Genomic DNA, 11,698 nt, shown 5'->3' with positions numbered 1-11,698 from the left:
ACAGAGTGGGATGAGTTTCTTCAGAGCCCATCTGAACTGTGGTTGTCGGGGACTGAGGAATTTGTTGGATCGGTGTGAATGGAGGAGTATTGGGATGCTGACTTTCCCAAAAGCCATCATTCATCACTGGGGTAGTGCATCCAATATCCACATCTTCATCTTCATTTTCAATTTCCTCAACACCAACCTCTTCAGCTGTGAACTGAGGCATAGGTGAGGAAATGACTGGCGTTGAAGGGATTGCTTCCACTTCAATTTCTTCATCAAACTGCTTTGAAGTAGTGGCAGAATGATTTTCTTCATCAGATCTGCTTGGGATCTTGTAGTCTTCTCCACAAGGAACAATTTCCTTTGATGACATGGAGGAAATCGGAACGACATCAATAGGATTTTCAAGAGAGCTGGTCATTGGCTTCATTTTCTTCGCAGCCGAGGAATTTGACACAGCTGATGCCTTCCTTTTCTTCACTGCAGCTCGCTCCGCTGCCTTGGTTTTCTTCACTTCATAGGCAGAAGGAAGAATTGGAGTTGGTGTAGGCGCGGGAGGAGCTGAGGAATCTGGTTGATTTTCTTCAGGCGCAACTGGTGCAGTTGCCCTGATCTCTTCGGTTTCTTCAGGCGCACCACTAGTGGATGCCCTGGCAATTTCTTCAGCGGCTGGGATGGAGTCATCAGCCCTGGAACTTGTAGTTTCATTAGCATGCTGAGAGTCATCAGCGGTGCTGGCATGTTCTTCAGCAGGCTGAGCAGAGTCTGTAGCCTGAGGATTTTCTTGTTGCGATGGGGCTGCAACAGTTGTCATTTTCTTCTTCAGGTTGACGAATCTCACTTTGGCTCCTTGCCAATTAGCATTGTATGCATCGAAATCCTTGCTGAGGGCTTGGATTTTAGATTGAGCCTTGAGAAGTTCCTCAGGAGTCAGTCTGACAACATTCTTCTTCAGGAGCTTCTCCTTTCTAGATTGAGCCCTTTTGATTTCACGAGCCTTTTCAAACTTCCATTTTTCTTGAGAGATAAAATGGGTCAGCATGTGACTTTGACCGGGAGTCAGAGGCAAATCAGGCATTGGAGTGTTCGGATCATTGTGCCAGAGATCGATGTAGTCGAGGATCTTCTTCGGATCCAAAAGCAGTGGCACAGATGTGCCTTTGGCTCTAGCGGCCTTCACTTGTCGGTCTCTGATGATTTCTGCAAGTTCTTCATCAGAGGCGTCATCATTAGATGGCACTTGGAATGCAACCTGTTTCTTCCTTGGACTTGGTCGAGGATCGCGTCCAGCTGTTGCTTTAGTCTTCAACAGTGTGGGGGCTGATGAGGACATTGGTGCAGCTGAGGAACTTGCTGAGACACCAGAAGCAATTGAGAAACCCTGAGTCCTTTGTGTCGGGGAACGTAGTAATTTCAAAATTTTCCTACGCACACGCAAGATCATGGTGATGATATAGCAACGAGAGGGGAGAGTGTTCGTCCACGTACCCTCGTAGACCGTAAGCGGAAGCGTTAGCACAACGCGGTTGATGTAGTCGTACGTCTTCACGATCCGACCGATCCAAGCACCGAACGTACGGGGCCTCTGAGTTCAGCACACGTTCAGCTCGATGACGATCTCCGGCCCTCCGATCCAGCAAAGACTCCGGAGATGAGTTCCGTCAGCATGAAGGCGTGGTGACGATGATGATGTTCTACCAGCGCAGGGCTTTGCCTAAGCTTCGCGACGATATGACCGAGGTGGAATATGGTGGAAGGGGGCACCGCACACGGCTAAGGAACGATCCGTAGATCAACTTGTGTGTCATGGGGTGCCCCCCTGCCCCCGTATATAAAGGAGCAAGGGGAGGAGGGCCGACCAAGGAGGAGAGGCGCGCCCTAGGGGTGTCCTACTCCCACTGGGAGTAGGATTCCCCCTTACCTAGTCCAACTAGGAGTCCTTGCAAGTATTAGGAGTAGGAGACAAGGAAGGGGAAGAGGGAAGAGAAGGAAGGAGGGGGCGCCGCCCCTCCCCCTAGTCCAATTCGGACTAGTTAATGGGGGGGGGGGGGGCGCGGCCTGCCTCTTCCTCTCCCCTAAAGCCCAATAAGGCCCATATACTTTTTTCCCCGTATTTCCGTAACTCCCCGGTACTCCGAAAAATATCCGAATCACTCGGAACCTTTCCGAACTCCGAATATAGTCGTCCAATATATCCATCTTTACGTCTCGACCATTTCGAGACTCCTCGTCATGTCCCCGATCTCATCCGGGACTCCGAACTCTTCGGTACATCAAAACTCATAAACTCATAATAAAACTGTCATCGAAACCTTAAGCGTGCGGACCCTACGGGTTCGAGAACTATGTAGACATGACCTAAAACCATTCTCGGTCAATAACCAATAGCGGGACCTGGATGCCCATATTGGTTCCTACATATTCTACGAAGATCTTTATCGGTCAAACCGCATAACAACATACGTTGTTCCCTTTGTCATCGGTATGTTACTTGCCCGAGATTCGATCGTCGGTATCCAATACCTAGTTCAATCTCGTCACCGGCAAGTCTCTTTACTCGTTCTGTAATGCATCATCCTGTAACCAACTCATTGGTCACATTGCTTGCAAGGCTTATAATGATGTGCATTACCGAGAGGGCCCAGAGATACCTCTCCGACAATCGGAGTGACAAAACCTAATCTCGAAATACGCCAACTCAACATGTACCTTCGGAGACACCTGTAGTACTCCTTTATAATCACCCAGTTACGTTGTGACGTTTGGTAGTACCCAAAGTGTTCCTCCGGTAAACGTGAGTTGCATAATCTCATAGTTACAGGAACATGTATAAGTCATGAAGAAAGCAATAGCAACATACTAAACGATCAAGTGCTAAGCTAACGGAATGGGTCAAGTCAATCACATCATTCTCCTAATGATGTGATCCTGTTAATCAAATGACAACTCTTTTGTCCATGGCTAGGAAACATAACCATCTCTGATAAACGAGCTAGTCAAGTAGAGGCATACTAGCGACACTATGTTTGTCTATGTATTCACACATGTATTATGTTTCCGGTTAATACAATTCTAGCATGAATAATAAACATTTATCATGAAATAAGGAAATAAATAATAACTTTATTATTGCCTCTAGGGCATATTTCCTTCAGTCTCCCACTTGCACTAGAGTCAATAATCTAGTTCACATCGCCATGTGATTTAACACCAATATTCATATCTGTATATGATTAACACCCATAGTTTACATCATCATGTGACCAACACCCAAAGGGTTTACTAGAGTCAATAATCTAGTTCACATCGCTATGTGATTAACACCCAAAGAGTACTAAGGTGTGATCATGTTTTGCTCGTGAGAGAAGCTTAGTCAACGGGTCTGTCACATTCAGAGCCGTATGTATTTTGCAAATATTCTATGTCTACAATGCTCTGCACTGAGCTACTCTAGCTAATTGCTCCCACTTTCAATATGTATCCAGATTGAGACTTAGAGTCATCTGGATCGGTGTGAAAACTTGCACCGAGGTAACTTTTACGACGGGCTCTTTTATCACCTCCATAATGGAGAAATATTTCCTTAGTCCTCACTAAGGATATTCTTGACCAATGTCCAGTGATCTACTCCTAGATCACTATTGTGCTCCCTTGTCAAATATAGAGCAAGGTATACAATAGGTCTGGTACATAGCATAGCATACTTTATAGAACCTATGACTGAGGCATAGGGAATGAATTTTCATTCTCTTTCTATTTTCTGCTGTGGTCGGGATTTGAGTCTTACTCAATTTCATACCTTTGCAACACAGGCAAGAACTCTTTCTTTGACTGTTCCATTTTGAACTACTTCAAAATCTTGTCAAGGTATGTACTCATTGAAAATCTTATCAAGCGTCTTGATCTATCTCAATAGATCTTGATGCTCAATATGTAAGTAGCTTTACTGAGGTATTTCTTCGAAAAACTCCTTTCAAATACTCCTTTATGCTTTGCAGAATAATTCTACATTACTTCCGATCAACAATATGTCATTCACATATACTTATCAGAAATGTTGTAGTGCTCCCACTCACTTTCTTGTAAATACATGCTTCACCGCAAGTCTGTATAAAACTATATGCTTTGATCAACTTATCAAAGCGTATATTCCAACTCCGAGATGCTTGAACTAGTCCATAGATGCACATTTTGTTAACACCTTTAGGATCGACAAAACCTTTTGGTTGCATCACATACAACTCTTCTTTAATAACTCCATTAAGGAATGCAGTTTTGTTTATCCATTTGCCAGATTTCATAAAATCCGGCAATTGCTAACATGATTCGGACAGACTTAGCATCGATATGAGTGAGAAAATCTCATCGTATTCAACCCCTTGAACTTGTTGAAAACTTTTTGCAACAAGTCGAGCTTAGTGGATAGTAACACTACTATTAGTGTCCGTCTTCCTCTTGAAGATCCATTTATTTAACATGGCTTGCTGATCATCGAGCAAGTCAATTAAAGTCCATACTTTGTTCTCATACATGGATCATATCTCAGATTTTATGGCCTCAAGCCATTTCGCGGAATCTGGGCTCATCATCGCTTCCTCATAGTTCATAGGTTCATCATGGTCTAGTAACATGATTTCCAGAATAGGATTACCGTACCACTCTGGTGCGGATCTTACTCTGGAAGATCTATGAGGTTTGGTAGCAACTTGATCTGAAGTTTCATGATCATCATCATTAACTTCCTCACTAATTGGTGTAGGAATCACTGGAACTGATTTCTGTGATGAACTACTTTCCAATAAGGGAGAAGGTACAATTACCTCATCAAGTTCTACTTTCCTCCCACTCACTTCTTTCAAGAGAAACTTCTTCTCTAGAAAGGATCCATCTTAGCAACGAATAACATGCCTTCGGATCTGTGATAGAAGGTGTACCCAATAATTTCCTTTGGGTATTCTATGAAGACGCATTTCTCCGATTTGGGTTTGAGCTTATCAGGATGAAACTTTTTCACATAAGCATCGCAGCCCCAAACTTTAAGAAACGACAACTTGGGTTTCTTGCTAAACCACAGTTCATATGGTGTCGTCTCAACGGATTTAGATGGTGCCCTTTTAACGTGAATGTAGCTGTCTCTAATGCATAACCCCAAAACGACAATGGTAAATCAATAAGAGACATCATAGGTCGCACCATATCTAATAAAGTGCGGTTACGATGTTCGGACACACCATAAAGTTGTGGTGTTCCAGGTGGCGTGAACTATGAAACTATTCCACATTGTTTTAATTGAAGACCAAACTCGTAACTCAAATATTCGTCTCCGTGATCAGATCACAGAAACTTTATTTTCTTGTTACGATGATTTTTCCACTTCACTCTGAAATTCTTTGAACCTTTCAACTATTTTAGACTTATGTTTCATCAAGTAGATATACCCATATCTGCTCAAATCATCTTGTGAAGGTCATAAAATAACGATACTTGCCACGAGCATCAACACTCATTGGATCGCATACATCGGTATGTATTATTTCCAATAAGTCAGTAGCTCGTTCCATTGTTCCGAAGAACGGAGTTTTAGTCATCTTGCCCAAAAGGCACGGTTCGCAAGCATCAAATGATTCATAACCAAGTGATTCCGAAAATCCATCTTTATGGAGTTTCTTCATGTGCTTTACACCAATATGACCCAAACGGCAGTGCCACAAATGAGTTGCACTATCATTATTAACTTTGCATCTTTTGGCCTCAATATTATGAATATGTGTATCACTATGATCGAGATCCAACAAACTATTTTCATTGGGTGTATGACCATTGACGGTTTTATTCATGTAAATAGAACAACAATTATTCTCTGATTTTAAATGAATAACCGTATTGCAATAAACATGATCAAATCATATTCATGCTCAACGCAAACGCCAAATAACATTTATTTAGGTTTAACACTAATCCCGAAAGTATAGGGAGTGTGCGATGATGATCATATCAATCTTGGAACTACTTCCAACACTCATCGTCACTTTCCCTTCAACTAGTCTTTGTTTATTCTGTAACTCCTGTTTCGAGTTACTAATCTTAGCAACCGAACAAGTATCAAATACTCAGGGGCTACTATAAACACTAGTAAGGCACACATCAATAATTTGTATATCAAATATACCCTTGTTCACTTTGCCATCCTTCTTATCCACCAAATGTTCAGGGCATTTCCGCTTCCAGTGACCATTTCCTTTGCAGTGTAAGCACTCAGTTTCAGGCTTTGGTCCAGCTTTGGGCTTCTTCGTGGGAGTGACAACATGCTTGTATTTTCCACTTGAAGTTCCCTTTCTTTCCCTTTGCCCTTCTCTTGAAACTAGTGGTCTTGTCAACCATCAACACTTGATGCTCTTTCCTGATTTCTACCTTCGTTGATTCAACATCACGAAGAGCTCGGGAATCGTTTTCATCATCCCTTGCATAATATAGTTCATCACAAAGTTCTACTAACTTGGTGACGGTGACTAGAGATTTCTGACAATCACTATCTTATCTGGAAGATTAACTCCCACTTGATTCAAGCGATTGAAGTACCCAGACAATCTGAGCACATGCTCACTAGTTGAGCGATTCTCCTCCATCTTTCAGCTATAGAACTTATTGGAGACTTCATATCTCTCAACTCGGGTATTTGCTTGAAATATTAACTTCAATTCCTGGAGCATCTCATATGGTCCAGTCCCGATTCTAAGCCATAAAGCATGGTGCACAAAACTATCAAGTAGTCATCATACTGAGCTAGGCAAACGTTCATAACGTCTGCATATGCTCCTGCAATAGGTTTTTCACCTAGCGGTGCATCAAGGACATAATTCTTCTGCGCAGCAATGAGGATAAACCTCAGATCACGGATCCAATCCTCATCATTGCTACTAACATCTTTCATCACAGTTTTCTCTAGGAACATATCAAAATAAACATATGAAAGCAACTACACGAGCTATTGATCTACAACATAATTTGCAAAATACTACCAGGACTAAGTTCATGATAAATTTAAGTTCAGTTAATCATATTACTTAAGAACTCCCACTTAGACAAACATCTCTCTAGTCATCTAAGTGATCACGTGATCCAAATCAACTAAACCATGTCCGATCATCACGTGAGATGGAGTAGTTTCAATGGTGAACATCACTATGTTGATCATATCTACTATATGATTCACGCTCGACCTTTCGGTCTCCGTGTTTCGAGGCCATATCTGTATATGCTAGGCTCGTCAAGTTTAACCCGAGTATTCCGCGTGTGCAACTGTTTTGCACCCGTTGTATTTGAACGTAGAGCCTATCACAGCCGATCATCACGTGGTGTCTCAGCACGAAGAACTTTCACAATGGTGCATACTCAGGGAGAACACTTCTTGATAATTAGTGAGAGATCATCTTAAAATGCTACCGTCAATCAAAACAGAATAAGATGTATAACAGATAAACATCATATGCAATCAAAATATGTGACATGATATGGCCATGATCATCTTGCGCCTTTGATCTCCATCTCCAAAGTACTGTCATGATCTCTATCGTCACTAGCACGACACCATGATCTTCATCATATTGATCTATATCAATGTGTCATCACATGGTCGTCTCGCCAACTATTGCTCTTGCAACTATTGCTATCACATAGCGATAAAGTAAAGCAATTATTTGGCACTTGCATCTTTATGCAACAAAGAGACAACCATAGGGCTTCTGCCAGTTGCCGATAATTTCAACAAAACATGATCATCTCATACAACAACTTATATCTCATCACGTCTTGACCATATCACATCACAACATGCCCTGCAAAAACAAGTTAGACGTCCTCTACTTTGTTGTTGCAAGTTTTACGTGGCTGCTACGGGCTGAGCAAGAACCGTTCTTACCTACGCATCAAAACCACAACGATAGTTCTTCAAGTTAGTGTTGTTTTAACCTTCGCAAGGACCGGGCGTAGCCACACTCGGTTCAACTAAAGTTGGAGAAACTGACACCCGCCAGCCACCTGTGTGCAAAGCACGTCGGTAGAACCAGTCTCGCGTAAGCGTACGCGTAATGCCGGTCCAGGCCGCTTCATCCAACAATACCGCCGAACCAAAGTATGACATGCTGGTAAGCAGTATGACTTGTATCGCCCACAACTCACTTGTGTTCTACTCGTGCATATAACATCAACGCATAAAACCTGGCTCGGATGCCACTGTTGGGGAACGTAGTAATTTCAAAATTTTCCAACGCACACGCAAGATCATGGTGATGATATAGCAACGAGAGGGGAGAGTGTTAGTCCACGTACCCTCGTAGACCGTAAGCGGAAGCGTTAGCACAACGCGGTTGATGTAGTCGTACGTCTTCACGATCCGACCGATCCAAGCACCGAACGTACGGGGCCTCCGAGTTCAGCACAGGTTCAGCTTGATGACGATCTCCGGCCCTCCGATCCAGAAAAGACTCCGGAGATGAGTTCTGTCAGCACGACGGTGTGGTGACGATGATGATGTTCTACCGGTGCAGGGCTTCGCCTAAGCTTCGCGACGATATGACCGAGGTGGAATATGGTGGAAGGGGGCACCGCACACGGCTAAGGAACGATCCGTAGATCAACTTGTGTGTCATGGGGTGCCCCCCTGCCCCGTATATAAAGGAGCAAGGGGAGGAGGGCCGGCCAAGGAGGAGAGGCGCGCCCTAGGGGTGTCCTACTCCCACCGGGAGTAGGATTCCCCCTTACCTAGTCCAACTAGGAGTCCTTCCAAGTATTAGGAGTAGGAGACAAGGAAGGGGAAGAGGGAAGAGAAGGAAGGAGGGGGCGCCGCCCCTCCCCCTAGTCCAATTCGGACTAGTTAATGGGGGGCGCGCGGCCTGCCTCTTCCTCTCCCCTAAAGCCCAATAAGGCCCATATACTTTTTTCCCCGTATTCCCGTAACTCCCCGGTACTACGAAAAATACTCGAATCACTCGGAACCTTTCCGAACTCCGAATATAGTCGTCCAATATATCGATCTTTACGTCTCGACCATTTCGAGACTCCTCGTCATGTCCCCGATCTCATCCGGGACTCCGAACTCCTTCGGTACATCAAAACTCATAAACTCATAATAAAACTGTCATCGAAACCTTAAGCGTGCGGACCCTACGGGTTCGAGAACTATGTAGACATGACCTAAAACCATTCTCGGTCAATAACCAATAGCGGGACCTGGATGCCCATATTGGTTCCTACATATTCTACGAAGATCTTTATCGGTCAAACCGCATAACAACATACGTTGTTCCCTTTGTCATCGGTATGTTCCTTGCCCGAGATTCGATCGTCGGTATCCAATACCTAGTTCAATCTCGTCACCGGCAAGTCTCTTTACTCGTTCTGTAATGCATCATCCTGTAACCAACTCATTGGTCACATTGCTTGCAAGGCTTATAATGATGTGCATTACCGAGAGGGCCCAGAGATACCTCTCCGACAATCGGAGTGACAAAACCTAATCTCGAAATACGCCAACTCAACATGTACCTTCGGAGACACCTGTAGTACTCCTTTATAATCACCCAGTTACGTTGTGACGTTTGGTAGTACCCAAAGTGTTCCTCCGATAAACGGGAGTTGCATAATCTCATAGTTACAGGAACATGTATAAGTCATGACGAAAGCAATAACAACATACTAAACGATCAAGTGCTAAGCTAACGGAATGGGTCAAGTCAATCACATCATTCTCCTAATGATGTGATCCCGTTAATCAAATGACAACTCTTTTGTCCATGGCTAGGAAACATAACCATCTCTGATAAACGAGCTAGTCAAGTAGAGGCATATTAGTGACACTATGTTTGTCTATGTATTCACACATGTATTATGTTTCCAGTTAATACAATTCTAGCATGAATAATAAACATTTATCATGAAATAAGGAAATAAATAATAACTTTATTATTGCCTCTAGGGCATATTTCCTTCACTTTGACATGTAGCCAGATGCACAGGAGTTGACGACTTTGATGGAGCTGCTGAGGACTTTGGTGGAGCAGTGGTGGTTTCAGGAATTTGCCGTGAGGGCATAGTTGAAGAACTTGGCCGTGCGGGCGCTGAAGGTGAAGCAGTTGGCTTGCGAGCAGGCTTCTTCGGCATTGATTTCCTCAGTTTGACGGAGGTCTCAGCGGCAGCAGCAGCGGCAAAATCTTCATTGAATTTTCTCACTGCCTCCTTGGCTTGCCTTGCTAATTTTGCTTAGCGCTTAGCCCATTCTTCAGGAAAGTCTTCACCACTTTTGATGCTGGTGGGATCAGCGACTTGGCCAGGTGCCAGTGGAGCTCTAGGGCACGGTGGATTCAAAGCGAATTTCTTCATGTACTTTGGAGTGACATATCGATATTCTCTCCACTCCCTTGCCCATCTCCGTTCAATTCTCTGAATTCGCACCTTGCGCTAATTCTTGTTTTCTTTGCCAAACTTGGCTTCATCAGGTGTGCAATAGTCAGCATATAATTCATCAGGGATCTCAAAAGCAGTCATGACCTCAGGCCTCTTTCCTCCTGTCTGCGGTCTCTTTCCTTTAGCCATATTCTTCAGATGAGGAATTTGAACAACTGAGCACTCTGAAGAAGTATGCAGTTTTTCTTTGAGGAACGCTGCAAATGAGTTAAGTTGATGAGAACCTAGTGATTCAGCAACGGTCATGAGTACCTGTGAACAAAGTGTAGGTGCGAGGAATTTGAAGAGGTCATATGCGTTCTCAGAATGATTTTTCGAAACGACAAGTTTTGAGGAATTTGACTAGTTGAGCCTTGAGGAATTTCACTAAGCGTTCTTGTCCTAGGTTCCAGAGTCGTACAGATTGAAAATCCGCACAATTGAGGAATCTTGAAGAAAATGAGTGCTTAGAGAAATGGATCAAGAGCATACAGTGTGTGAGGTGTTCATATGTGTGAAGATTTGAAGAATAAAACACCTTTGAAGATTTTCAAGAAAGTTTGAGAATCAAAGTGAGTAATAAAAGTAACTTTTAATTACCCAAACCGAAGAACACGACGAACTGAGATGAACAGATGTGAAGTTCATCCGGTTCGATTTCCCATGCCCTAACTTGGCAGAGGGAAACAGCTACTGCGGCGGGGGAGTGAAGATTTCCGCAGCTGTCGCGAGTACGGCGGTGACGAGGTCGAGGCAGTGAAGCTCTTCCTCACCGGCGATGATGGAGTAGCAGCGGCGCTAGGGTTTGGGAAGCTCGAGCGAGAGACAGCGACCGAGCGGAGTAAATGAAGTGGGGAAGGGGAGAGGGGTATTTATAGCCACGGTGAAAAATTGTTCGCCCGAAGATTTTGGGTCGAACATGCCCCTGCCCTTTCTCCTTCACGCGACATGTGTCACCCACTTACTTTGTAGATAAGATCGTGTAAGATCGTGGGTGAATATAATAATGCATCGTGGGATGCGGAACGGTTTGAGCGGTAAAACCGAAAATCTGGATAAGATTTGTTTTAAAATTTCGTTCGCAATTTCTTCAGCTGTCAAGGACACAGTGAAGACTTTGAACGAGTTTCAAATAGAACACACATGAAGAATTTGTGAATAGATTGGGTTGAGTATAGCATAGAGGGGGAAGGGTCCGATCACATTCACTTAGCAGAAATCACAACTTGAAGAAATAGCAATAAGTGAATGCTGTAGAGGACATAAACTC

The sequence above is a fragment of the Triticum aestivum genome, chromosome 2B (assembly GCF_018294505.1).
Source record: "Triticum aestivum cultivar Chinese Spring chromosome 2B, IWGSC CS RefSeq v2.1, whole genome shotgun sequence".
Lineage (NCBI taxonomy): Eukaryota > Viridiplantae > Streptophyta > Magnoliopsida > Poales > Poaceae > Triticum > Triticum aestivum.
The sequence above is the reverse complement of the archived record's forward strand: the minus strand, read 5'-3'. Positions refer to the sequence as shown.